At 59.8% G+C, this 25,160-nt stretch overlaps 11 non-coding genes across 11 annotated transcripts; all 11 read left to right on the top strand.

The window, feature by feature from the left end:
- The first annotated feature begins 1,122 nt into the window (after nt 1-1,122).
- Nucleotides 1,123-1,201, top strand: LOC128580173 (small nucleolar RNA SNORD115). The gene has a single exon (XR_008378508.1). It is a non-coding gene; the product is annotated as a small nucleolar RNA SNORD115 (small nucleolar RNA).
- Nucleotides 1,202-2,730: 1,529 nt separating this feature from the next.
- On the top strand, nt 2,731-2,810 carry LOC128580142 (small nucleolar RNA SNORD115). The gene has a single exon (XR_008378479.1). It is a non-coding gene; the product is annotated as a small nucleolar RNA SNORD115 (small nucleolar RNA).
- A 1,162-nt stretch (nt 2,811-3,972) lies between these two features.
- LOC128580187 (small nucleolar RNA SNORD115) lies at nt 3,973-4,051 on the top strand. Its single transcript, XR_008378519.1, has one exon. It is a non-coding gene; the product is annotated as a small nucleolar RNA SNORD115 (small nucleolar RNA).
- Nucleotides 4,052-5,590: 1,539 nt separating this feature from the next.
- On the top strand, nt 5,591-5,670 carry LOC128580178 (small nucleolar RNA SNORD115). Its single transcript, XR_008378512.1, has one exon. It is a non-coding gene; the product is annotated as a small nucleolar RNA SNORD115 (small nucleolar RNA).
- Nucleotides 5,671-8,469: 2,799 nt separating this feature from the next.
- On the top strand, nt 8,470-8,549 carry LOC128580168 (small nucleolar RNA SNORD115). The gene has a single exon (XR_008378503.1). It is a non-coding gene; the product is annotated as a small nucleolar RNA SNORD115 (small nucleolar RNA).
- A 2,787-nt stretch (nt 8,550-11,336) lies between these two features.
- Nucleotides 11,337-11,416, top strand: LOC128580143 (small nucleolar RNA SNORD115). The gene has a single exon (XR_008378480.1). It is a non-coding gene; the product is annotated as a small nucleolar RNA SNORD115 (small nucleolar RNA).
- A 2,753-nt stretch (nt 11,417-14,169) lies between these two features.
- On the top strand, nt 14,170-14,249 carry LOC128580144 (small nucleolar RNA SNORD115). Its single transcript, XR_008378481.1, has one exon. It is a non-coding gene; the product is annotated as a small nucleolar RNA SNORD115 (small nucleolar RNA).
- Nucleotides 14,250-17,034: 2,785 nt separating this feature from the next.
- On the top strand, nt 17,035-17,114 carry LOC128580146 (small nucleolar RNA SNORD115). Its single transcript, XR_008378483.1, has one exon. It is a non-coding gene; the product is annotated as a small nucleolar RNA SNORD115 (small nucleolar RNA).
- Nucleotides 17,115-18,028: 914 nt separating this feature from the next.
- Nucleotides 18,029-18,107, top strand: LOC128580198 (small nucleolar RNA SNORD115). Its single transcript, XR_008378529.1, has one exon. It is a non-coding gene; the product is annotated as a small nucleolar RNA SNORD115 (small nucleolar RNA).
- Nucleotides 18,108-19,621: 1,514 nt separating this feature from the next.
- Nucleotides 19,622-19,701, top strand: LOC128580175 (small nucleolar RNA SNORD115). Its single transcript, XR_008378509.1, has one exon. It is a non-coding gene; the product is annotated as a small nucleolar RNA SNORD115 (small nucleolar RNA).
- A 2,784-nt stretch (nt 19,702-22,485) lies between these two features.
- On the top strand, nt 22,486-22,565 carry LOC128580147 (small nucleolar RNA SNORD115). The gene has a single exon (XR_008378484.1). It is a non-coding gene; the product is annotated as a small nucleolar RNA SNORD115 (small nucleolar RNA).
- Nucleotides 22,566-25,160: the final 2,595 nt, after the last annotated feature.

Genomic DNA, 25,160 nt, shown 5'->3' on the forward strand with positions numbered 1-25,160 from the left:
TGCAAAAAAAGGACACACAGATGTTGTTGTCCTGTGACGGGCAATTGTCTCTTAAACTGGAAACCTGGACACCCAGGATGGCAGCTCTGGGACCCCGCCGCAAGCTGGTCTGTGCGCTTCTCGGGGATCACACCAAGCGCCATCTACAGGCTGGGCGTCAGGGATCCATTTCCTTAGTGCAAGCCACGGGTGGGGTGGGGGGAGGCAGGGGGTGTGGCGCCTCCTCACTGAGTTTGCATTCCCTCCCCATTGTGTATTTCAGGGAGCCCTTCTGCCCAGGATGGCCCTCCAGCTGGGAGGATAGCAGGTGAGTGGTTGACTTGTGGCTTCAGCTGTGAGGAGGAAAGCCTGCATTGGGCGTGGTTGCGGTGGCTGGGGGGTGTTTGGGAGGTGGGCTGAGTTTCGACCTGATGCCCTGTGGTTCCAGGGCCAGACACTCCCAGGCTGGTGCGATGTGGAAACCTGAGGGAGAAGCCTGGGCGCGATGGTAAAGCGGCCCAGATCAGGGCCGCAGCTGTGTTTTCACGGGGGCAGGGCGCTTGGGTAGAGGCCAAGCCTGTGGAACTCCCCACCTCGGGTCCTCGAATCTGAATAGGGCTGTGGGGATGCACTTGGCTTCCTAGCCAGGGGCCTCAGTGGCCCGTGAAGTCACGGGCAGTGGATTCCATGCAACGCTGTCACTACTGTCCTTGTCAGTCGGCAGGCCGCAGGACACAGCCCTTCTGGTCTCGCTCGAGGCCAGTAAGCCATATGTGATAGGGTCCTCTGTGACCTAGCCAGAGCGAGGGTCCCAAGGGGAACCACGTCTAGTTTTCAGTGCACTTCCATCCTAGGGGTCCAGAAGGGCATGCCTGGGTGGGTCAGCTGCCGCCCTCACCCCGAGAGGGATGGGGACCGACCCCAGTCCTCCACCTCCCCCGGCATCGAAAGCTCCCAGAGACAGAGGTCCCCTCCCTTTGGCCTGCTGCAGCTGAGCAGTGGCTGTCAACCTGGAGCCCATTGTGCACTAGGTGGAAACTGCTGTCCCTCCCAGTCACAAAGCCTCCTGGATTGCGCTATGGTGAGCTTCTCTACATCTGGCTGCACGTATGGGTAGGGGGAAGGGGTGACCTCGACTTGCTTGGGACGATGATGATGACCTAAATTGTCTGAAGAAAGGTGATGAATAAAAAATCTTACCCAGAGGATTGAGCTGAGGCCCAGCCCAGGTGGGGTTTTGCAAGAGGAAGCCGTGATGTTGTGGCTCCCGGGCGGGCAGTGGCCACCCAAGCTTGAGACCTTGGGGCCCTGCAGGGACTCTCGGGATGGGCGAGGCCCCAAGCAGTACAGGGCGCTCCCCAGTGAGCACCCAAAGCTCACCGTGTGGATTGTGTATCAGGGGTCCATTCCCACAGTGGCAGGCTTTGTGGGCAGTTCCTTGCTGAGTTCCCGCTACACCACCCCCCACCATCATGTATTTCAGGGAGCTGTTCTGCCCAGGCTGGCCTTCAGGCAGGGAAGATGGCAGGTGTGTGGATGCCCTAGGGCATTTGCACACTCCAGTAGGGCATGGAGTTGCAGATGTGGTGGTGGGGGCCCTGGTTCAGACGATGGCAAAGAGCACTTCCGGCTGGAAAGCCCATGGGCTCCCTCTTCTGGGATACGCTCCCTGGGTCGGGACCCCGCTGAAGGAAGGGCACAAGTCCTCCTTAGTGGTCTAGGTCCAGGTCCCCTAGGGCACCAAGGGGCCCTTTTCGGAGGCCGTGGGTCACACACAGCTCAGGGCAGGTCTGGTCCCTAGAGCAGCCAAGGCGAGAGATCGGGCTGGGATGTCCCTCCGCAGTCAGGGTGCGGCTGAATGCGGAGCAGCTCGAGGTGGGAACGCTCAGGGTCCACTGAAATGTCCCAGTGAAGTTGGCCACAGTTGGCTGGAAGGCCAGAGGTCACATCCACAATGGTAGGGAGTCAGTCCCACCGGGCACCAACTGGCCATGTTGGTGTGCCCTTGTGTTGGGACTGCACAGGGAGTCACTTCTGAGGGAGACGCCCGGTCTTCAGGGGCCAGTAAACCCAGATCAGAGCTATGGCCACTGTTGTCATGGGGGCAGGTTACGCAATAAAGGCCCAGTGTCTGAAGCACCACACCAGGGAGAAGGGTAGAAGATTGGGGCTGTGGGGATGCCCTTGGTTTCCTGACCTGAGCCCTTGGGCTCACTCTGAGTCCACATGCAGTAACGCCCACCCGGAGCTGCCAGCGCAGCCCTGGGGTGCATCTTGGGAGCAAGGAGCACTGAGATGGTCTTGGTCAGCCAGCTGGCCGCAAGATGCAGCTCTCCCGTTTTAGCCCGAGCCCAAGCCCAGGAAGCGGTCTGGCCTGTAGTCCTCTGATACCCGAGGGATGCCAGGGCCCCTGGAGCAGCACATCTGGTCCGGCTCCCAATCAGACCCGTCCTTGATTCCCCGCAACCCATGCCTGACCCGCGCAGCCCCTACCCCCAAACCAGGAGTCTGCATAGTCTTTGGCGTCCAACACTGTCCTTCACATTCTTCCCACAGACGATAACCCCGCACACGGACGTCCCGTCCCTTGGGCCCGGGGTCACTGGCCAGTGGCGGTCAACTTTGTGGCCAGAATGCACTAGGTGCAACTTCGGGTCCCTCGTCACCCTCCCGCCTCCTGCATTGAGATGTGGTGAGCTTCTCCATGTCTAGCTGCACCTAAGCGTGGGCAGGCAGGGGTTGCCATGGCTTGGGTCGATGATGACAACCTAATGTCTGAAGAGAGGTGATGAATAAAAAAAATCATACACCAGAGGATTGAGCTGAGGCCCAGCCTAGGTGAGCGTTTTGCAAAAAATGGATGCACAGATTGTGGTGTCCTGGGACGGGCAAATGTCTCTTAAGCTGGAGATCTGGACCCCAAAGAGGGCAACTCTGAGGCCCCCCGAACTGGTCTGTGTACTCCAAAATGAGCAAACCAAGCTCCTTCTGCAGTCTGGGTGTCAGGGATCTATTTTCCCGGGACAGGCCACACGGGGCGCCTCCTCACTGAGTTTGCGCCCCCCCCCCATGTGTATTTCAGGGAGCGCTTCTGCCCACGACGGCCCTCTAGCAGGGAGGATGGCAGGTAAGTGGTTGGCTTGGGCCTTTAGCCTGAGGAGGAAAGCCGCCATGGCGCGTGGTTGTGGCGGCCAAGGGCACTTGGGGGGGGTCGGCCGAGTTTCAACATGAGGCCATGTGGCTCCAAAGCCCTGAATCTCCCAGGCTGGTGTGATGTGGAGACCTGAGGGGGAAGGCTGGGCTCCAGGGGACAGCGGCCTAGTTCAGGGCCACATGCTATGTTTTCACTTGGGTTGGGCACTGGGGTAGAGGCCCGGCCTCCCAAATTCCCCAACTCATGTCCGGGTATGTGATTGAGGCTGTTGGGATGCACTTGACTTTCTGGTCAGGGGACTCGTTGTCGCACGAAGTCATGTGCATTAGATAACTCGCAATGATGGCACTGCCTCCCTTGTGTGACTTTGGCAACAAGGAGCACCGATATGCCCTTAGTCAGTCGGCTAGCCACAGGACGGAGCCCTCCTGGTCTGGCTCAAACCCAGTAAGCCATCTGAGACAGGGTCCTCTGCGACCCTGCCAGAGAGAGGTTCCCAAGGGGAATCGCGTCTTTTCCCCAGTGCAGATCTACCTGTGCGTGCCCAAAGGACATGCCTGTGTGAGTCAGCCAGCGCCCTCTCCCTGAGAGATGTGCGAAGCTTTGTCGACTGACCACTGTCCTCCACCTCCCCTCGCAGAGAAAGATTCCACAGACAGAGGTACCATCCCATGGGCCTGTTGCTGCTGGGAAGTGCCTGTCAACCAGGAGCCCAGCGTGCACTCCGTGGATCCTGCTGTCCCTCCTATCCCCCCAAGCCGCCTAGATTTTGCGATGGTGAGCTTCTCCATGTCAAGCTGCACATATGAATGGGGGGAAGGGGTGGACTTGAAATGCTTGGGTTGATGATGACTACCTCAATTGTGGAAGAGAAGTGATGAATAAAAAAATCATAACCTGAGGATTGAGCTGAGGCCCAGCCTAGGTTAGGCTTTTGCAAGTGGAAGCCACGATGTTGTAGCTCCCAGGCAGGTAATGGCCACCCAAGGGGGAGACCTGGAGACCCAGTAGGGACTCTCGGGCTGGGCGAGGCCCCAGGCAGTACAAGGTGCTCCCCAGTAAGCACCCAAAGCTCGCTGCGTCGTCTTTGTGTCAGTGGTCAATTCCCCCAGGGCCAGGCCATGTGGGCAGCTCTTTCTGAGCTCCCGCTCCCCCATCCCACACCATCATGTATTTCAGGGAGCCGTTCTGCCCAGGTTGACCTTCCGGCGGGGAAGATGGCAGGTGTGTGGAAGGCCTAGGGCATCCGCACGGTCCAGTAGGGCATGGAGTTTCGACTGTGGTGGTGGGGGCCTTGATTCAGCCGATGGAGAAAAGCACTTCCAGCTAGAATGCCAATAGGCTCCCTCTTCTGGGGTATGCTCCCTGGGTCGAGACCCCACTGAAGGAAGGGCTCAAGTCCTCCTTAGTGGTCTAGGTCCAGGACCCTAGGGCCCCAAGGGGCCCTTTTCGGAGGCTGTCAGTCAACACACAGCTCAGGGCAGGTCTGGCCCCTAGAGCAACCAAGGCGAGAGATAGGGCTGGGTGTCCCTCCGCCGTGAGTGGGCCGCTGAATGCGGGGCAGCTCCAGGTGGGAACGCTCAGGGTCCACTGAAATGTCCCAGTGAAGTTGGCCACGCTTGGCAGGGAGGCCAGAGGTCAAGTTCACGATAGTGGGGAGTCGGGCCCCCGAAAGGATGGCCCAAGAGGCCCCGGGCACCCACTGGCCCATGTGGGTGTGCCCTTGTGTTGGGACTGCGCAGGGTGTCACTTCTGAGGGAGACTCCTGGACTCCAGGGGCCAGGAAGCCCAGATCAGAGCCATGGCCAATGTTTTCATGGGGACAGGATACGCAGTTAAAGGCCCCGTGTCTGGAGCACCACACCAGGGAGAATGGTAGAAGATTGGGGTTGTGGGGATGCCCTTGGCTCCTGACCTGGGCCCTGGGCTCACAATGAGTACACAGGCAGTACGGCCCACCTGGAGCTGCCACCAAAACATCTCGGGAGCAAGGAGCACTGAGATGGTCTCGGTCAGCCATCTGGCCACAGTACGCGACCCTCCCATGCTGCCCAAGCCCAGGCCCAGGAAGTGGTCTGAACTGAGGTACTCTGCTACCCGAGGGGTCCAAAGGCCCATGGGACAGAGCATCTGGTCCCTGCTCCCGAGACCATCCATCCTTGGGTAGCCGCAGCCCATGCCTGCGCTGGTCAGACCCAGCCCCCACACCAAGAGGCTGCAGAGCCTTTGGTGTCCGACACTGTCCTCCATCTTCCCCCCGCAGACGAGGTCACCGCAGGCAGACATCCCGTTCCTTGACCCAGGTGTCACGAGCCAGTGGATCTCAACGAGGTGGCCAGCATCCACTAGGTGGAAACTCGGGTCCCACCTGGCCCCCGGCCTCCTGCATTGAGCTCTGGTGAGCTTCTCCATGTCCAGATGCATCTACGTGTGGGGAGGAAGGGGTTGCCATGGCTTTGGTCGATGATGACAACTTAATGTCTGAGGAGAGATGATGAATAAAAAAAATCATACACCAGAGGATTGAGCTGAGGCCCAGCCTAGGTGAGCATTTTGCAAAAAAAGGACTCACGGATGTTGGTTTCCTGTGAAGGGCAATTATGTCTTAAACTGGAAACCTGGACGCCCAGGATGGCAGCTCTGGTACCCCGCCGCAAGCTGGTCTGTGCGCTTATCGGGGATCACCCCAAACTCCTTCCGCAGGCTGGGTGTCAGGGATCCATTTCATTAAAGCAGGCCAAGGGTGGGGGTGAGGCTGGGAGTGTGACGCCTCCTCGCTAAGTTTGCGCTCCCCCACATTGTGTATTTCAGGGAGCCCTTCTGCCCAGGATGGCCCTCCAGTAGGGAGGATAGCAGGTGAGTGGTTGACTGTGGCTTCAGCTGTGAGGAGGAAAAGAGCACTTCCGGCTATAAAGCCCAAGGGCTCCTTCTTCTGGGGTATGCTCCCTGGGTCGGAACCCCGCTGAAGGAAGGGCACAAGTCCTCCTTAGTGGTCTAGGTCCAGGTCCCCTAGGACACCAAGGGGCCCTTTTCGGAGGCCGTGGGTCACACACAGCTCAGGGTAGGTCTGGCCCCTAGAGCAGCCAAGGCGAGAGATCGGGCTGGGGTGTCCCTCCGCAGTCAGTGGGCATGCCTGTGTGAGTCAGCCAGCGCCCTCTCCCTGAGAGTTATGCGAAGCTTTGTGGACTGACCACTGTCCTCCACCTCCCCTCGCAGAGAAAGCTCCCAGAGACAGAGGTCCCCTCCCATGGGCCTGTAGCCACTGGGCAGTGCCTGTCAACCAGGAGCCCAGTGTGCACTCAGTGGAAACTGCTGTCCCTCCTGTCCCTCCAAGCCTCCTAGCTTTTGCGATGGTGAGCTTCTCCATGTCAAGCTGCACATATGCGTGGGGGGAAGGGGTGGACTTGAAATGCTTGGGTTGATGGTGACGACCTCAATTGTGGAAGAGAAGTGATGAATAAAAAAATCATAACCTGAGGACTGAGCTGAGGCCCAGCCTAGGTTAGGCTTTTGCAAGTGGAAGCAGCGATGTTGTGGCTCCCAGGCGGGTAGTGGCCACCCAAGGTGGAGACCTGGAGGGCCAGTAGGGCCTCTCGAGATGTGCGAGGCCCGAAGCAGTACAGGTGCTCCCCAGTGAACACCCAAAGCTCGCTGTGTTGTCTTTGTGTCAGGGGTCCAATTCCCCAAGGGGCAGGCCATGTGGGCAGCTCTTTGCTGAGCTCCCGCTCCCCCATCCCACACCATCATGTATTTCTGGGAGCCGTTCTTCCCAGGTTGGCCTTCCGGCAGGGAAGATGGCAGTTGTGTGGAAGGCCTAGGGCATCCCCACGGTCCAGTAGGGCATGGCGTTTCGGCTGTGGTCGTGGGTGCCCAGATGCAGCCGATGGAGAAGAGCACGTCCAGTTAGAATGCACATGGACTCCCTATTCTGGAGTATGCACCCTGGGTCGGGACCCCGCTGAAGGAAGGGAGCAAGTCCTCCTTAGTGGTCTAGGTCCAGGACCCTAGGGCCGCCAGGGACTCTTTTCGGAGGCCGTGGGTCACACACAGCTGAGGACAGGTCTGGCCCCTAGAGTAGTCAAGACGATAGATCGAGCTGAGGTGTCCCTCCACAGTGAGTGAGCGGCTGAATGCGGGGCTGCTCCAGGTGGGAACGCCCAGGGTCCACTGAAATGTCCCAGTGAAGTTGGCCATGGTTGGCAGGGAGGCCAGAGGTCACGTTCACGATGGTAGGGAGTTGGGCCCCCGAAAGGAGGTGCCGAGAGGCCCTGGGCACCCACTGGCCCGTGTGGGTGTGCCCTTGTGTTGGGACTGCGCAGGGAGTCACTTCTGAGAGAGACACCTGGACTCCAGGGGCCAGTAACCCAGATCAGAGCCATGGCCAATGTTTTCTGGGGATAGAGTACGCAGGTAAATACCCCGTGCAACACCAGGAAGAAGTGTAGAAGATTGGGGCTGTGGGGATGCCCTAGGCTTCCTGCCAGGGTTGGCAGGGAGGCTAGAGGTCACGTTCACAATGGTAGGGAGTAGGGCCCCCGAAAGGAGGTGCCGAGAGGCCCCACGCACCACTGGACCATGTGGGTGTGCCCTTGTGTTGGGACTGCGCAGGGAGTCACATCTTAGGGAGACGCCTGGACTCCAGGGGCCAGTAAGCCCAGATAAGAGCCATGGCCAATGTTTTCAGGGGGACGTGGTACGCAAGTAAAGGCTCCGTGTCTAAAGAAACACACCAGGGAGAAGGGTAGAAGATTGGGGCTGTGGGGATGCCCTTGGAATCCTGACCTAGGCCCCTGGGCTCACTATGAGTACACAGGCAGTACGGCCCACCTGGAGCTGCCACCACAACCCTGGGGTGCGTCTCGGGAGCTAGGAGCACTGAGACGGTCTTGGTCAGGCACCTGGTCGCAGGATGCGACCATCCCAGGCTGGCCCAAGCCCAGGCCCAGGAAGCGGTCTGGCCTGAGGTATTCTGCTACCCGAGGGGTGCAAAGGCCCACGGGGCAGAGCATCTGGTCCCTGCTCCCGAGACCATCCATCCTTGGGTAGCCGCAGCCCATGCCTGCGCTGGTCAGACCCAGCCCCCACACCAAGAGGCTACAGAGCCTTTGGCGTCCGACACTGTCCTCCATGTTCCTCCCGCAGACGAGGTCACTGCAGGCAGACGTCCCGTTCCTCGACCCAGGTGTCACGGGCCAGTGGATCTCAACCAGGTGGCCAGCATCCACTAGGTGGAAACTCGGGTCCCACCTGGCCCCCGGATTCCTGCATTGAGCTCTGGTGAGCTTCTCCATGTCCAGATGCATTTACATGTGGGGAGGAAGGGGTTGCCACGGCTTGGGTCGATGATAACAACCTAATGTCTGAAGAGAGGTGATGAATAAAAAAAATCATACACCAGAGGATTGAGCTGAGGCCCAGCCTAGGTGAGCGTTTTGCAAAAAACGGACGCACGGATGTCGGTGTCCTGTGACGGGAAATTGTCTCTTAAACTGGAAACCTGGACGCCCAGGATGGCAGCTCTGGGACTCTGCCCCGAGTTGGTCTGTGCGCTTCTCGGGGATCACCCAAAGCACATTTTGCAGGCTGGGTGTCGGGGATCCATTTCCTTTGTGCACGCCACGGGGGGGTTGTGGCGGAGGCTGGGGTAGTGGCGCCTCCTCGCTGATTTTGTCTCCCCCCCCATTATGTATTTCAGGGAGCCCTTCTGCCCAGGATGGCTCTCCAGCAGGGAGGACAGTAGGTGAGTTGTTGGCTTGTGGCTTCAGCTGTGAGAAGGAAAGCCTGTATGGGGCGTGGTGGCAGTGGCTGGGGGGTGTTTGGAGGTGGGCCGAGTTTCGACCTGATGCCCTGTGGTTCCAGGGCCAGACTCTCCCAGGCTGGTGCGATGTGGAAACCTGAGGGAGAAGCCTGGGTGCGATGGTAGAGCTGCCCAGCTCAGGGCCGCAGGCTGTGTTTTCGTGGGGCCAGGGCGCTTGGGTAGAGGCCAAGCCTGTGGAACTCCCCACCTCGGGTCCTCGAATCTGAATAGGGCTGTGGGGATGCACTTGGCTTCCTAGCCAGGGGCCTCAGTGGCCCGTGAAGTCACGGGCAGTGGATTCCATGCAACGCTGTCACTACTGCCCTGGTCAGTCGGCAGGCCGCAGGACATAGCCCTTCTGGTCTGGCTCAAGGCCAGTAAGCCATCTGGGATACGGTCCTCTGTGACCTAGCCGGAGCGAGGGTCCCAAGGGGAACCACATCTGGTCCTCAGGGCAGATCCGTCCTAGGTGTCCACAAGGGCATGCCTGGGTGGGTCATCTACCGCCCTCAACCCAGGAGGTGGGTGAAGCTCTGGGGACCGAACCCTGTCCTCCAACTCCCCCGGCATCGAAAGCTCCCAGAGACAGAGGTCCCCTCCCTTTGGCCTGTTGCAGCTGAGCAGTGGCTGTCAACCTGGAGCCCAGCATGCACTAGGTGGAAACTGCTGTCCCTCCCAGCCACAAAGCCTCCTGGATTGCACTATGGTGAGAATCTCTAAATCCGGCTGAACATCTGGGTGGAGGGAAGGGGTGGCCTGGGCTTGGTTGAGGCCATGATGACGACCTAAATTGTCTGAAGAAAGGTGACGAATAAAAAAAATCATAAACAGAGGATTGAGCTGAGGCCCAGCCCAGGTGGGGCTTTTGCAAGAGGAAGCCGTGATGTTGTGGCTGCTGGGCGGGCAGTGGCCACCCAAGCTGGAGACCTTGGGGCCCTGTAGGGCCTCTCAGGATGGGCGAGGCCCCAAGCAGTACAGGGCGCTCCCCAGTGAGCACCCAAAGCTCACCGTGTGGGCTATGTGTCACGGGTCCATTCCCACAGGGGCAGGCCATGTGCGCAGCTCCTTGCTGAGTTCCCACTCCCCCACCCCACACCATCATGTATTTCCGGGAGCCATTCTACCCAGGCTGGCCTTCCGGCAGGGAAGATGGCAGGTGTGTGCATGGCCTAGGGCATCTGCACAGTCCAGTAGGACATGGAGTTACGGGTGTGGTGGTGGTGGGGGCCCTGGCTCAGACGATGGCAAAGAGCACTTCCGGCTGAAAAGCCCATGGGCTCCCTCTTCTGGGGTATGCTCCCTGGGTCGGGACCCCGCTGAAGGAAGGGCACAAGTCCTCCTTAGTGGTCTAGGTCCAGGTCCCCTGTGGCACCAAGGGGCCCTTTTCGGAGGCCGTGGGTCACACACAGCTCAGGGCAGGTCTGGCCCCTAGAGCAGCCAAGGCGAGACATCGGGCAGGGGTGTCCCTCCGCAGTCAGTGGGCGGCTGAATGCGGAGCAGCCTCGAGGTGGGAACTCTCAGGGTCCACTGAAATGTCCCAGTGAAGTTGGCCACAGCTGGCTGGGAGGCCAGAGGTCACGTCCACGATGGTAGGGAGTCGGGCCCCCAAAAGGAGGGGCCGAGAGGCCTCGGGCACCAACTGGCCCATGTGGGTGTGCCCTTGTGTTGGGACTGCACAGGGAGTCACTTCTGAGGGAGACGCCTGGTCTTCAGGGGCCAGTAAACCCAGATCAGAGCTATGGCCTGTGTTTTCATGGGGACAGGTAACGCAAGTAAAGGCCCAGTGTCTGAAGCACCAAACCAGGGAGAATTGTAGAAGATCAGGTCTGTGGGGATGCCCTTGGTTTCCTGACCTGAGCCTTTGGGCTCACTCTGTGTACACATGCCCTAACGCCCACCTGGAGCTGCCAGCGCAGCCCTGGGGTGCATCTTGGGAGCAAGGAGCACTGAGATAGTCTTGGTCAGCCGGCTGGCCGCAAGATGCAGCCCTCCCTGTTTAGCCCGAGCCCAAGCCCAGGAAGCAGTCTGGCCTGCAGTCCTCTGATACCCGAGGGGCACCAGGGCCCCGGGGCACCACATCTGGTCCGGCTCCCAATCAGACCCGTCCTTGAGTCCCCGCAACCCATGCCTTACCCGCCCAGCCCCTGCCTCCAAACCAAGAGTCTGCATAGCCTTTGGCGTCCAACACTGTCCTCCACATTCCTCCCGTAGACGATATCCCCGCACACGGACTTCCGGTCCCTCGGGCCCGGGGTCACTGGCCAGTGGCGGTCAACTTGGTGGCCAGCATGCACTAGGTGGAACTTCGAGTTCCTCGTCGCCCTCCCGCCTCCTGCATTGAGGTGTGGTGAGCTTCTCCATGTCCAGCTTCACCTAGGCGTGGGCAGGCAGGGGTTGCCATGGCTTGGGTCGATGATGACAACCTAATGTCTGAAGAGAGGTGATGAATAAAAAAAATCATACACCAGAGGATTGAGCTGAGGCCCAGCCTAGGTGAGCGTTTTGCAAAAACTGGATGCACGGATTGTGGTGTCCTGTGACGGGCAATTGTCTCTTAAGCTGGAGATCTGGACCCCAAAGAGGGCATCTCTGAGGCCCCCCGAACTGGTCTGTGTACTCCACAAGAGCAAACCAAGCCCCTTCTGCAGTCTGGGAGTCAGGGATCTATTTTCTCGGACAGGCCACACGGGGCGCCTCCTCACTGAGTTCGCGCTCCCCCCACTGTGTATTTCAGGGAGCCCTTCTGCCCAGGACGGCCCTCTAGCAGGGAGGATGGCAGGTGAGTGGTTGGCTTGGGCCTTCAGCCTGAGGAGGAAAGCCGCCATGGCGCGTGGTTGTGGCGGCTAAGGGGCTGTTGGGTGTGGTGGGCTAACTTTCAGCATGAGGCCCTGTGGCTCCAAAGCCCCGAATCTCCCAGGCTGGTGTGATGTGGAGACCTGAGGGAGAAGCCTGGGCTCCAGGGGACAGCGGCCGTGTTCAGGGCCACAAGCTGTGTTTTCACTTGGGCAGGGCACTCGGGTACAGGCCCAGCCTCCCAAATTCCCCAACTCGAGTCCAGGTATATGATTGAGGCTGTTGGGATGCACTTGACATTCTGGTCAGGGGCCTCGTTGTCCCACGAGGTCACGTGCATTAGATACCTCGCCGTGGTGGCACTGCCTCTCTTGCGTGACTTTGGCTACATGGAGCACTGATATGCCCTTAGTCAGTCCGCTCGCCACAGGACGGAGCCCTCCTGGTCTGGCTCAAACCCAGTAAGCCATCTGGGACAGGGTCCTCCTCGACACTGCCAGACAGAGTTTCCCAAGGGGAATCGCGTCTAGTCCCGAGTGCAGATCCACCTGTGCGTGCCTAAAGGGCATGCCTGTGTGAGTCAGCCAGTGCCTTCTCCCTGAGAGCTATGCGAAGCTTTGTGGACTGACCACTGTCCTCCACCTCCCCTCGCAGAGAAAGCTCCCAGAGACAGAGGTCCCCTCCCATGGGCCTGTAGCCGCTGGGCAGTGCCTGTCAACCAGGAGCCCAGCGTGCACTCGGTGGAAACTGCTGTGCCTCCTGTCCCCCCAAGCCTCCTAGATTTTGCGATGGTGAGCTTCTCCATGTCAAGCTGCACATATGCGTGGGGGGAAGGGGTGGACTTGAAATGCTTGGGTTGATGTTGACGACCTCAATTGTGGAAGAGAAGTGATAAATAAAAAAATTATAACCTGAGGATTGAGCTGAGGCCCACCCTAGGTTAGGCTTTTGCAAGTGGAAGCCGTGATGTTGTGACTCCCAGGTGGGTAGTGGCCACACGGATGGAGACCTGGAGTCCCAGTAGGCGCTCCCCAGTGAGCACCCAAAGCTCTCTGTGTCATCCCTGTGTCAGGGGTCCATTCCCCCAGGGGCAGGCCATGTGGGCAGCTCCTTGCTGAGCTCCCGCTCCCCCATCCCACACCATCACGTATTTCAGGGAGTACTTCTGCCCAGGTTGGCCTTCCGGCACGGACGATGTCAGATCTGTGGAAGGCCTAGGGCATCCGCATGGTCCAGTACGGCATGGAGTTTCGGCTGTGGTGGTTGCGGCCCAGATTCAGCCGATGGAGAAGAGCACTTCCGGCTAGAATGGCCATGGGCTCCCTCTTCTTGGGTATGCTCCCTGGGTCGGGACCCCGCTGAAGGAAGTTCACAGGTTCTCCTTAGTGGTCTAGGTCCAGGACCCTAGGGCCCCAAGGGGCCCTTTTCGGAGGCCGTGGGTCACACACAGCTCAGGACAGTTCTGGCCCCTAGAGCAGCCAAGACGAGAGATCGGGCTGGAATGTCCCTCCGCTGTGAGTGGGCGGCTGAATGCGGGGCAGCTCCAGGTGGGAACGCTCAGGTTCCACTGAACTTTCCCAGTGAAGTTAACCAGGGTTGGCAGGGAGGCTAGAGGTCACGTTCACAATGGTAGGGAGTAGGGCCCCCGAAAGGAGGTGCCGAGAGGCCCCACGCACCACTGGACCATGTGGGTGTGCCCTTGTGTTGGGACTGCGCAGGGAGTCACATCTTAGGGAGACGCCTGGACTCCAGGGGCCAGTAAGCCCAGATAAGAGCCATGGCCAATGTTTTCAGGGGGACGTGGTACGCAAGTAAAGGCTCCGTGTCTAAAGAAACACACCAGGGAGAAGGGTAGAAGATTGGGGCTGTGGGGATGCCCTTGGAATCCTGACCTAGGCCCTTGGGCTCACTATGAGTACACAGGCAGTACGGCCCACCTGGAGCTGCCACCACAACCCTGGGGTGCGTCTCGGGAGCTAGGAGCACTGAGACGGTCTTGGTCAGGCACCTGGTCGCAGGATGAGACCATCCCAGGCTGGCCCAAGCCCAGGCCCAGGAAGCGGTCTGGCCTGAGGTATTCTGCTACCCGAGGGGTGCAAAGGCCCACGGGGCAGAGCATCTGGTCCCTGCTCCCGAGACCATCCATCCTTGGGTAGCCACCGCCCATGCCTGCACTGGTCAGACCCAGCCCCCACACCAAGAGGCTGCAGAGCCTTTGGCGTCCGACACTGTCCTCCATGTTCCTCCCGCAGACGAGGTCACTGCAGGCAGACGTCCCGTTCCTCGACCCAGGTGTCACGGGCCAGTGGATCTCAACCAGGTGGCCAGCATCCACTAGGTGGAAACTCGGGTCCCACCTGGCCCCCGGCCTCCTGCATTGAGCTCTGGTGAGCTTCTCCATGTCCAGATGCATTTACATGTGGGGAGGAAGGGGTTGCCACGGCTTGGGTCGATGATGACAACCTAATGTCTGAAGAGAGGTGATGAATAAAAAAAATCATACACCAGAGGATTGAGCTGAGGCCCAGCCTAGGTGAGCGTTTTGCAAAAAACGGACGCACGGATGTCGGTGTCCTGTGAGGGGAAATTGTCTCTTAAACTGGAAACCTGGATGCCCAGGATGGCAGCTCTGGGACTCTGCCCCGAGCTGGTCTGTGCGCTTCTCGGGGATCACCCAAAGCACATTTTGCAGGCTGGGTGTCGGGGATCCATTTCCTTTGTGCATGCCACGGGGGGGTTGTGGCGGAGGCTGGGGTAGTGGCGCCTCCTCGCTGATTTTGTCCTCCCCCCCCATTATGTATTTCAGGGAGCCCTTCTGCCCAGGATGGCTCTCCAGCAGGGAGGACAGTAGGTGAGTTGTTGGCTTGTGGCTTCAGCTGTGAGAAGGAAAGCCTGCATGGGGCGTGGTGGCACTGGCTGGGGGGTGTTTGGAGGTGGGCTGAGTTTCGACCTGATGCCCTGTGGTTCCAGGGCCAGACTCTCCCAGGCTGGTGCGATGTGGAAACCTGAGGGAGAAGCCTGGGTGCGATGGTAGAGCCGCCCAGCTCAGGGCCGCAGGCTGTGTTTTCGTGGGGCCAGGGCGCTTGGGTAGAGGCCAAGCCTGTGGAACTCCCCACCTCGGGTCCTCGAATCTGAATAGGGCTGTGGGGATGCACTTGGCTTCCTAGCCAGGGGCCTCAGTGGCCCGTGAAGTCACGGGCAGTGGATTCCATGCAACGCTGTCACTACTGCCCTTGTCAGTCAGCAGGCCGCAGGACATAGCCCTTCTGGTCTGGCTCAAGGCCAGTAAGCCATCTGGGATACGGTCCTCTGTGACCTAGCCGGAGCGAGGGTCCCAAGGGGAACCACATCTGGTCCTCAGGGCAGATCCGTCCTAGGTGTCCACAAGGGCATGCCTGGGTGGGTCATCTACCGCCCTCAACCCAGGAGGTGGGTGAAGCTCTGGGGACCGAACCCTGTCCTCCAACTCCCCCGGCATCGAAAGCTCCCAGAGACAGAGGTCCCCTCCCTTTGGCCTGTTGCAGCTGAGCAGTGGCTGTCAACCTGGAGCCCAGCATGCACTAGGTGGAAACTGCTGTCCCTCCCAGCCACAAAGCCTCCTGGATTGCACTATGGTGAGAATCTCTAAATCCGGCTGAACATCTGGGTGGAGGGAAGGGGTGGCCTGGGCTTGGTTGAGGCCATGATGACGACCTAAATTGTCTGAAGAAAGGTGACGAATAAAAAAAATCATAAACAGAGGATTGAGCTGAGGCCCAGCCCAGGTGGGGCTTTTGCAAGAGGAAGCCGTGATGTTGTGGCTGCTGGGCGGGCAGTGGCCACCCAAGCTGGAGACCTTGGGGCCCTGTAGGGCCTCTCAGGATGGGCGAGGCCCCAAGCAGTACAGGGCGCTCCCCAGTGAGCACCCAAAGCTCACCGTGTGGGCTATGTGTCACGGGTCCATTCCCACAGGGGCAGGCCATGTGGGCAGCTCCTTGCTGAGTTCCCACTCCCCCACCCCACACCATCATGTATTTCCGGGAGCCATTCTACCCAGGCTGGCCTTCCGGCAGGGAAGATGGCAGGTGTGTGCATGGCCTAGGGCATCAGCACAGTCCAGTAGGACATGGAGTTGCGGGTGTGGTGGTGGGGGCCCTGGCTCAGACGATGGCAAAGAGCACTTCCGGCTGAAAAGCCCATGGGCTCCCTCTTCTGGGGTATGCTCCCTGGGTCGGGACCCCGCTGAAGGAAGGGCACAAGTCCTCCTTAGTGGTCTAGGTCCAGGTCCCCTGGGGCACCAAGGGGCCCTTTTCGGAGGCCGTGGGTCACACACAGCTCAGGGCAGGTCTGGCCCCTAGAGCAGCCAAGGCGAGACATCGGGCAGGGGTGTCCCTCCGCAGTCAGTGGGCGGCTGAATGCGGAGCAGCCTCGAGGTGGGAACTCTCAGGGTCCACTGAAATGTCCCAGTGAAGTTGGCCACAGCTGGCTGGGAGGCCAGAGGTCACGTCCACGATGGTAGGGAGTCGGGCCCCCAAAATGAGGGGCCGAGAGGCCTCGGGCACCAACTGGCCCATGTGGGTGTGCCCTTGTGTTGGGACTCCACAGGGAGTCACTTCTGAGGGAGACGCCTGGTCTTCAGGGGCCAGTAAGCCCAGATCAGAGCTATGGCCTGTGTTTTCATGGGGACAGGTAACGCAAGTAAAGGCCCAGTGTCTGAAGCACCAAACCAGGGAGAAGTGTAGAAGATCAGGGCTGTGGGGATGCCCTTGGTTTCCTGACCTGAGCCTTTGGGCTCACTCTGTGTACACATGCACTAACGCCCACCCGGAGCTGCCAGCGCAGCCCTGGGGTGCATCTTGGGAGCAAGGAGCACTGAGATAGTCTTGGTCAGCCGGCTGGCCGCAAGATGCAGCCCTCCCTGTTTAGCCCGACCCCAAGCCCAGGAAGCAGTCTGGCCTGCGGTCCTCTGATACCCGAGGGGCGCCAGGGCCCCGGGGCACCACATCTGGTCCGGCCCCCAATCAGATCCGTCCTTGAGTCCCCGCAACCCATGCCTTACCCGCCCGGCCCCTGCCCCCAAACCAAGAGTCTCCATAGCTTTTGGCGTCCAACACTGTCCTCCACATTCCTCCGGTAGACGATATCCCCGCACACGGACTTCCGGTCCCTCGGGCCCGGGGTCACTGGCCAGTGGCGGTCAACTTGGTGGCCAGCATCCACTAGGTGGAACTTCGAGTTCCTCGTCGCCCTCCCGCCTCCTGCATTGAGGTGTGGTGAGCTTCTCCATGTCCAGCTTCACCTAGGCGTGGGCAGGCAGGGGTTGCCATGGCTTGGGTCGATGATGACAACCTAATGTCTGAAGAGAGGTGATGAATAAAAAAAATCATACACCAGAGGATTGAGCTGAGGCCCAGCCTAGGTGAGCGTTTTGCAAAAACTGGATGCACGGATTGTGGTGTCCTGTGACGGGCAATTGTCTCTTAAGCTGGAGATCTGGACCCCAAAGAGGGCATCTCTGAGGCCCCCCGAACTGGTCTGTGTACTCCACAAGAGCAAACCAAGCCCCTTCTGCAGTCTGGGAGTCAGGGATCTATTTTCTCGGACAGGCCACACGGGGTGCCTCCTCACTGAGTTCGCGCTCCCCCCACTGTGTATTTCAGGGAGCCCTTCTGCCCAGGACGGCCCTCTAGCAGGGAGGATGGCAGGTGAGTGGATGGCTTGGGCCTTCAGCCTGAGGAGGAAAGCCGCCATGGCGCGTGGTTGTGGCGGCTAAGGGGCTGTTGGGCCTCGTTGTCTTACGAGGTCACGTGCATTAGATACCTCGCCGTGGTGGCACTGCCTCTCTTGCGTGACTTTGGCAACATGGAGCACTGATATGCCCTTAGTCAGTCCGATCGCCACAGGACGGAGCCCTCCTGGTCTGGCTCAAACCCAGTAAGCCATCTGGGACAGGGTCCTCCTCGACACTGCCAGACAGAGTTTCCCAAGGGGAATCGCGTCTAGTCCCGAGTGCAGATCCACCTGTGCGTGCCTAAAGGGCATGCCTGTGTGAGTCAGCCAGTGCCTTCTCCCTGAGAGCTATGCGAAGCTTTGTGGACTGACCACTGTCTTCCACCTCCCCTCGCAGAGAAAGCTCCCAGAGACAGAGGTCCCCTCCCATGGGCCTGTAGCCGCTGGGCAGTGCCTGTCAACCAGGAGCACAGCGTGCACTCGGTGGAAACTGCTGTGCCTCCTGTCCCCCCAAGCCTCCTAGATTTTGCGATGGTGAGCTTCTCCATGTCAAGCTGCACATATGCGTGGGGGGAAGGGGTGGACTTGAAATGCTTGGGTTGATGTTGACGACCTCAATTGTGGAAGAGAAGTGATGAATAAAAAAATTATAACCTGAGGATTGAGCTGAGGCCCAGCCTAGGTTAGGCTTTTGCAAGTGGAAGCCGTGATGTTGTGACTCCCAGGTGGGTAGTGGCCACACGGATGGAGACCTGGAGTCCCAGTAGGCGCTCCCCAGTGAGCACCCAAAGCTCTCTGTGTCATCCCTGTGTCAGGGGTCCATTCCCGCAGGGGCAGGCCATGTGGGCAGCTCCTTGCTGAGCTCCCGCTCCCCCATCCCACACCATCACGTATTTCAGGGAGTATTTCTGCCCAGGTTGGCCTTCCGGCACGGACGATGTCAGATCTGTGGAAGGCCTAGGGCATCCGCACGGTCCAGTAGGGCATGGAGTTTCGGCTGTGGTGGTTGCGGCCCAGATTCAGCCGATGGAGAAGAGCACTTCCGGCTAGAATGGCCATGGGCTCCCTCTTCTTGGGTATGCTCCCTGGGTCGGGACCCCGCTGAAGGAAGTTCACAGGTTCTCCTTAGTGGTCTAGGTCCAGGACCCTAGGGCCCCAAGGGGCCCTTTTCGGAGGCTGTGGGTCACACACAGCTCAGGACAGTTCTGGCCCCTAGAGCAGCCAAGATGAGAGATCGGGCTGGAATATCCCTCCACTGTGAGTGGGCGGCTGAATGCGGGGCAGCTCCAGGTGGGAACGCTCAGGTTCCACTGAACTTTCCCAGTGAAGTTAACCAGGGTTGGCAGGGAGGCTAGAGGTCACGTTCACAATGGTAGGGAGTAGGGCCCCCGAAAGGAGGTGCCGAGAGGCCCCACGCACCACTGGACCATGTGGGTGTGCCCTTGTGTTGGGACTGCGCAGGGAGTCACATCTTAGGGAGACGCCTGGACTCCAGGGGCCAGTAAGCCCAGATAAGAGCCATGGCCAATGTTTTCAGGGGTACGTGGTACGCAAGTAAAGGCTCCGTGTCTAAAGAAACACACCAGGGAGAAGGGTAGAAGATTGGGGCTGTGGGGATGCCCTTGGAATCCTGACCTAGGCCCTTGGGCTCACTATGAGTACACAGGCAGTACGGCCCACCTGGAGCTGCCACCACAACCCTGGGGTGCGTCTCGGGAGCTAGGAGCACTGAGACGGTCTTGGTCAGGCACCTGGTCGCAGGATGCGACCATCCCAGGCTGGCCCAAGCCCAGGCCCAGGAAGCGGTCTGGCCTGAGGTACTCTGCTACCCGAGGGGTGCAAAGGCCCACGGGGCAGAGCATCTGGTCCCTGCTCCCGAGACCATCCATCCTTGGGTAGCCGCAGCCCATGCCTGCGCTGGTCAGACCCAGCCCCCACACCAAGAGGCTGCAGAGCCTTTGGCGTCCGACACTGTCCTCCATGTTCCTCCCGCAGACGAGGTCACTGCAGGCAGACGTCCCGTTCCTCGACCCAGGTGTCACGGGCCAGTGGATCTCAACCAGGTGGCCAGCATCCACTAGGTGGAAACTCGGGTCCCACCTGGCCCCCGGCCTCCTGCATTGAGCTCTGGTGAGCTTCTCCATGTCCAGATGCATTTACATGTGGGGAGGAAGGGGTTGCCACGGTTTGGGTCGATGATAACAACCTAATGTCTGAAGAGAGGTGATGAATAAAAAAAATCATACACCAGAGGATTGAGCTGAGGACCAGCCTAGGTGAGCGTTTTGCAAAAAACGGACGCACGGATGTCGGTGTCCTGTGACGGGAAATTGTCTCTTAAACTGGAAACCTGGACGCCCAGGATGGCAGCTCTGGGACTCTGCCCCGAGTTGGTCTGTGCGCTTCTCGGGGATCACCCAAAGCACATTTTGCAGGCTGGGTGTCGGGGATCCATTTCCTTTGTGCATGCCACGGGGGGGTTGTGGCGGAGGCTGGGGTAGTGGCGCCTCCTCGCTGATTTTGTCCTCCCCCCCCATTATGTATTTCAGGGAGCCCTTCTGCCCAGGATGGCTCTCCAGCAGGGAGGACAGTAGGTGAGTTGTTGGCTTGTGGCTTCAGCTGTGAGAAGGAAAGCCTGCATGGGGCGTGGTGGCAGTGGCTGGGGGGTGTTTGGAGGTGGGCCGAGTTTCGACCTGATGCCCTGTGGTTCCAGGGCCAGACTCTCCCAGGCTGGTGCGATGTGGAAACCTGAGGGAGAAGCCTGGGTGCGATGGTAGAGCCGCCCAGCTCAGGGCCGCAGGCTGTGTTTTCGTGGGGCCAGGGCGCTTGGGTAGAGGCCAAGCCTGTGGAAATCCCCACCTCGGGTCCTCGAATCTGAATAGGGCTGTGGGGATGCACTTGGCTTCCTAGCCAGGGGCCTCAGTGGCCCGTGAAGTCACGGGCAGTGGATTCCATGCAACGCTGTCACTACTGCCCTTGTCAGTCGGCAGGCCGCAGGACATAGCCCTTCTGGTCTGGCTCAAGGCCAGTAAGCCATCTGGGATACGGTCCTCTGTGACCTAGCCGGAGCGAGGGTCCCAAGGGGAACCACATCTGGTCCTCAGGGCAGATCCGTCCTAGGTGTCCACAAGGGCATGCCTGGGTGGGTCATCTACCGCCCTCAACCCAGGAGGTGGGTGAAGCTCTGGGGACCGAACCCTGTCCTCCAACTCCCCCGGCATCGAAAGCTCCCAGAGACAGAGGTCCCCTCCCTTTGGCCTGTTGCAGCTGAGCAGTGGCTGTCGACCTGGAGCCCAGCATGCACTAGGTGGAAACTGCTGTCCCTCCCAGCCACAAAGCCTCCTGGATTGCACTATGGTGAGAATCTCTAAATCCGGCTGAACATCTGGGTGGAGGGAAGGGGTGGCCTGGGCTTGGTTGAGGCCATGATGACGACCTAAATTGTCTGAAGAAAGTGACGAATAAAAAAAATCATAAACAGAGGATTGAGCTGAGGCCCAGCCCAGGTGGGGCTTTTACAAGAGGAAGCCGTGATGTTGTGGCTGCTGGGCGGGCAGTGGCCACCCAAGCTGGAGACCTTGGGGCCCTGTAGGGCCTCTCAGGATGGGCGAGGCCCCAAGCAGTACAGGGCGCTCCCCAGTGAGCACCCAAAGCTCACCGTGTGGGCTATGTGTCACGGGTCCATTCCCACAGGGGCAGGCCATGTGGGCAGCTCCTTGCTGAGTTCCCACTGCCCCACCCCACACCATCATGTATTTCCGGGAGCCATTCTACCCAGGCTGGCCTTCCGGCAGGGAAGATGGCAGGTGTGTGGATGGCCTAGGGCATCTGCACAGTCCAGTAGGACATGGAGTTGAGGATGTGGTGGTGGGGGCCCTGGTTCAGACGATGGCAAAGAGCACTTCCGGCTGAAAAGCCCATGGGCTCCCTCTTCTGGGGTATGCTCCCTGGGTCGGGACCCCGCTGAAGGAAGGGCACAAGTCCTCCTTAGTGGTCTAGGTCTAGGTCCCCTGGGGCACCAAGGGGCCCTTTTCGGAGGCCGTGGGTCACACACAGCTCAGGGCAGGTCTGGCCCCTAGAGCAGCCAAGGCGAGACATCGGGCTGGGGTGTCCCTCCGCAGTCAGTGGGCGGCTGAATGTGGAGCAGCCTCGAGGTGGGAACTCTCAGGGTCCACTGAAATGTCCCAGTGAAGTTGGCCACAGCTGGCTGGGAGGCCAGAGGTCACGTCCACGATGGTAGGGAGTCGGGCCCCCAAAAGGAGGGGCCGAGAGGCCTCGGGCACCAACTGGCCCATGTGGGTGTGCCCTTGTGTTGGGACTCCACAGGGAGTCACTTCTGAGGGAGACGCCTGGTCTTCAGGGGCCAGTAAGCCCAGATCAGAGCTATGGCCTGTGTTTTCATGGGGACAGGTAACGCAAGTAAAGGCGCAGTGTCTGAAGCACCAAACCAGGGAGAAGGGTAGAAGATTGGGGCTGTGGGGATGCCCTTGGTTTCCTGACCTGAGCCTTTTGGCTCACTCTGAGTACACATGCACTAACGCCCACCCGGAGCTGCCAGCGCAGCCCTGGGGTGCATCTTGGGAGCAAGGAGCACTGAGATAGTCTTGGTCAGCCAGCTGGCCGCAAGATGCAGCCCTCCCTGTTTAGCCCGAGCCCAAGCCAAGGAAGCAGTCTGGCCTGCGATCCTCTGATACCCGAGGGGCGCCAGGGCCCCGGGGCACCACATCTGGTCCGGCTCCCAATCAGACCCGTCCTTGAGTCCCCGCAACCCATGCCTGACCCGCCCAGCCCCTGCCCCCAAACCAAGAGTCTGCATAGCCTTTGGCGTCCAACACTGTTCTCCACATTCCTCCCGTAGACGATATCCCCGCACACGGACTTCCGGTCCCTCGGGCCCGGGGTCACTGGCCAGTGGCGGTCAACTTGGTGGCCAGCATGCACTAGGTGGAACTTCGAGTTCCTCGTCGCCCTCCCGCCTCCTGCATTGAGGTGTGGTGAGCTTCTCCATGTCCAGCTTCACCTAGGCGTGGGCAGGCAGGGGTTGCCATGGCTTGGGTCGATGATGACAACCTAATGTCTGAAGAGAGGTGATGAATAAAAAAAATCATACACCAGAGGATTGAGCTGAGGCCCAGCCTAGGTGAGCGTTTTGCAAAAAATGGATGCACGGATTGTGGTGTCCTGTGACGGGCAATTGTCTCTTAAGCTGGAGATCTGGACCCCAAAGAGGGCATCTCTGAGGCCCCCCGAACTGGTCTGTGTACTCCACAAGAGCAAACCAAGCCCCTTCTGCAGTCTGGGAGTCAGGGATCTATTTTCTCGGACAGGCCACACGGGGCGCCTCCTCACTGAGTTCGCGCTCCCCCCACTGTGTATTTCAGGGAGCCCTTCTGCCAGGACGGCCCTCTAGCAGGGAGGATGGCAGGTGAGTGGTTGGCTTGGGCCTTCAGCCTGAGGAGGAAAGCCGCCATGGCGCGTGGTTGTGGCGGCTAAGGGGCTGTTGGGTGTGGTGGGCCAAGTTTCAGCATGAGGCCCTGTGGCTCCAAAGCCCCGAATCTCCCAGGCTGGTGTGATGTGGAGACCTGAGGGAGAAGCCTGGGCTCCAGGAGACAGTGGCCGTGTTCAGGGCCACAAGCTGTGTTTTCACTTGGGCAGGGCACTCGGGTACAGGCCCGGCCTCCCAAATTCCCCAACTCGAGTCCGGGTATATGATTGAGGCTGTTGGGATGCACTTGACTTTCTGGTCAGGGGCCTCGTTGTCCCACGAGGTCACGTGCATTAGATACCTCTCCGTGGTGGCACTGCCTCCCTTGCGTGACTTTGGCAACATGGAGCACTGATATGCCCTTAGTCAGTCGGCTAGCCACAGGATGGAGCCCTCCTGGTCTGGCTCAAACCCAGTAAGCCATCTGGGACAGGGTCCTCCTCGACCCTGCCAGACAGAGTTTCCCAAGGGGAATCGCGTCTAGTCCCGAGTGCAGATCCACCTGTGTGTGCCTAAAGGGCATGCCTCTGTGAGTCAGCCAGCGCCCTCTCCCTGAGAGTTATGCGAAGCTTTGTGGACTGAACACTGTCCTCCACCTCCCCTCGCAGAGAAAGCTCCCAGAGACAGAGGTCCCCTCCCATGGGCCTGTAGCCGCTGGGCAGTGCCTGTCAACCAGGAGCCTAGCATGCACTCGGTGGAAACTGCTGTCCCTCCTGTCCCCCCAAGCCTCCTAGATTTTGCGATGGTGAGCTTCTCCATGTCAAGCTGCACATATGCGTGGGGGGAAGGGGTGGACTTGAAATGCTTCGGTTGATGATGACGACCTCAATTGTGGAAGAGAAGTGATGAATAAAAAAATTATAACCTGAGGATTGAGCTGAGGCCCACCCTAGGTTAGGCTTTTGCAAGTGGAAGCCGCGATGTTGTGACTCCCAGGTGGGTAGTGGCCACACGGATGGAGACCTGGAGGCCCAGTAGGCGCTCCCCAGTGAGCACCTAAAGCTCTCTGTGTCGTCTTTGTGTCAGGGGTCCATTCCCCCAGGGGCAGGCCTTGTGGGCAGCTCCTTGCTGAGCTCCCGCTCCCCCATCCCATACCATCATGTATTTCATGGAGCACTTCTGCCCAGGTTGGCCTTCCGGCATAGAAGATGGCAGATGTGTGGAAGGCCTAGGGCATCCGCACGGTCCAGTAGGGCATGGAGTTTCGGCTGTGGTGGTTGCGGCCCAGATTCAGCCGATGGAGAAGAGCACTTCCGGCTAGAATGGCCATGGGCTCCCTCTTCTTGGGTATGCTCCCTGGGTCGGGACCCCCGCTGAAGGTCGGGACTCCACAGGTTCTCCTTAGTGGTCTAGGTCCAGGACCCTAGGGCCCCAAGGGGCCCTTTTCGGAGGCCGTGGGTCACACACAGCTCAGGACAGTTCTGGCCCCTAGAGCAGCCAAGACGAGAGATCGGGCTGGAATGTCCCTCCGCTGTGAGTGGGCGGCTGAATGCGGGGCAGCTCCAGGTGGGAACGCTCAGGTTCCACTGAACTTTCCCAGTGAAGTTAACCAGGGTTGGCAGGGAGGCTAGAGGTCACGTTCACAATGGTAGGGAGTAGGGCCCCCGAAAGGAGGTGCCGAGCGGCCCCACGCACCACTGGACCATGTGGGTGTGCCCTTGTGTTGGGACTGCGCAGGGAGTCACATCTTAGGGAGATGCCTGGACTCCAGGGGCCAGTAAGCCCAGATAAGAGCCATGGCCAATGTTTTCAGGGGGACGTGGTACGCAAGTAAAGGCTCCGTGTCTAAAGAAACACACCAGGGAGAAGGGTAGAAGATTGGGGCTGTGGGGATGCCCTTGGAATCCTGACCTAGGCCCTTGGGCTCACTATGAGTACACAGGCAGTACGGCCCACCTGGAGCTGCCACCACAACCCTGGGGTGCGTCTCGGGAGCTAGGAGCACTGAGACGGTCTTGGTCAGGCACCTGGTCGCAGGATGCGACCATCCCAGGCTGGCCCAAGCCCAGGCCCAGGAAGCGGTCTGGCCTGAGGTACTCTGCTACCCGAGGGGTGCAAAGGCCCACGGGGCAGAGCATCTGGTCCCTGCTCCCGAGACCATCCATCCTTGGGTAGCCGCAGCCCATGCCTGCGCTGGTCAGACCCAGCCCCCACACCAAGAGGCTGCAGAGCCTTTGGCGTCCGACACTGTCCTCCATGTTCCTCCCGCAGACGAGGTCACTGCAGGCAGATGTCCCGTTCCT

Source organism: Nycticebus coucang, chromosome 2, assembly GCF_027406575.1.
Source record: "Nycticebus coucang isolate mNycCou1 chromosome 2, mNycCou1.pri, whole genome shotgun sequence".
NCBI classification, from domain to species: Eukaryota; Metazoa; Chordata; class Mammalia; order Primates; family Lorisidae; genus Nycticebus; species Nycticebus coucang.